Raw genomic sequence first — 254 nt, 5'->3', positions numbered from 1 at the left:
TTTCCCCTTCTCCATCCCCTCAGGTTGCATGCATTCGTTTTTGTTAAGTGGTGTCTATTGAGGGATAAAGGGGGAGATTGGGGCCTCTTTCACGGGGGAAGGGGCCAAAAGGGGAGTGAAAGTAGAGAGCGGTCCCTTTCATGAGTTGCTGTCTCTCGGTTGGAAGACGTTTTATGAACGTTAGCACAGGAGGGGAGGGGGTTGATTGGTCGGTGGGGGGTGAAGATTGTAGCTTGGCTTTCTAGTGTGGTGTT

The 254-nt window shown here is 51.6% G+C and overlaps 1 protein-coding gene across 1 annotated transcript in view; it reads left to right on the top strand.

The window, feature by feature from the left end:
- LOC119592758 (protein hu-li tai shao-like) overlaps nucleotides 1-254 on the top strand; it is a gene marked incomplete at its 5' end in the record, with an annotated part of 105,614 nt that overhangs the window by 36,805 nt on the left and 68,555 nt on the right.

The sequence above is a fragment of the Penaeus monodon genome, chromosome 30 (genome assembly GCF_015228065.2).
Source record: "Penaeus monodon isolate SGIC_2016 chromosome 30, NSTDA_Pmon_1, whole genome shotgun sequence".
NCBI lineage: Eukaryota > Metazoa > Arthropoda > Malacostraca > Decapoda > Penaeidae > Penaeus > Penaeus monodon.
This window is presented reverse-complemented; position numbering and strand designations above follow the sequence as displayed.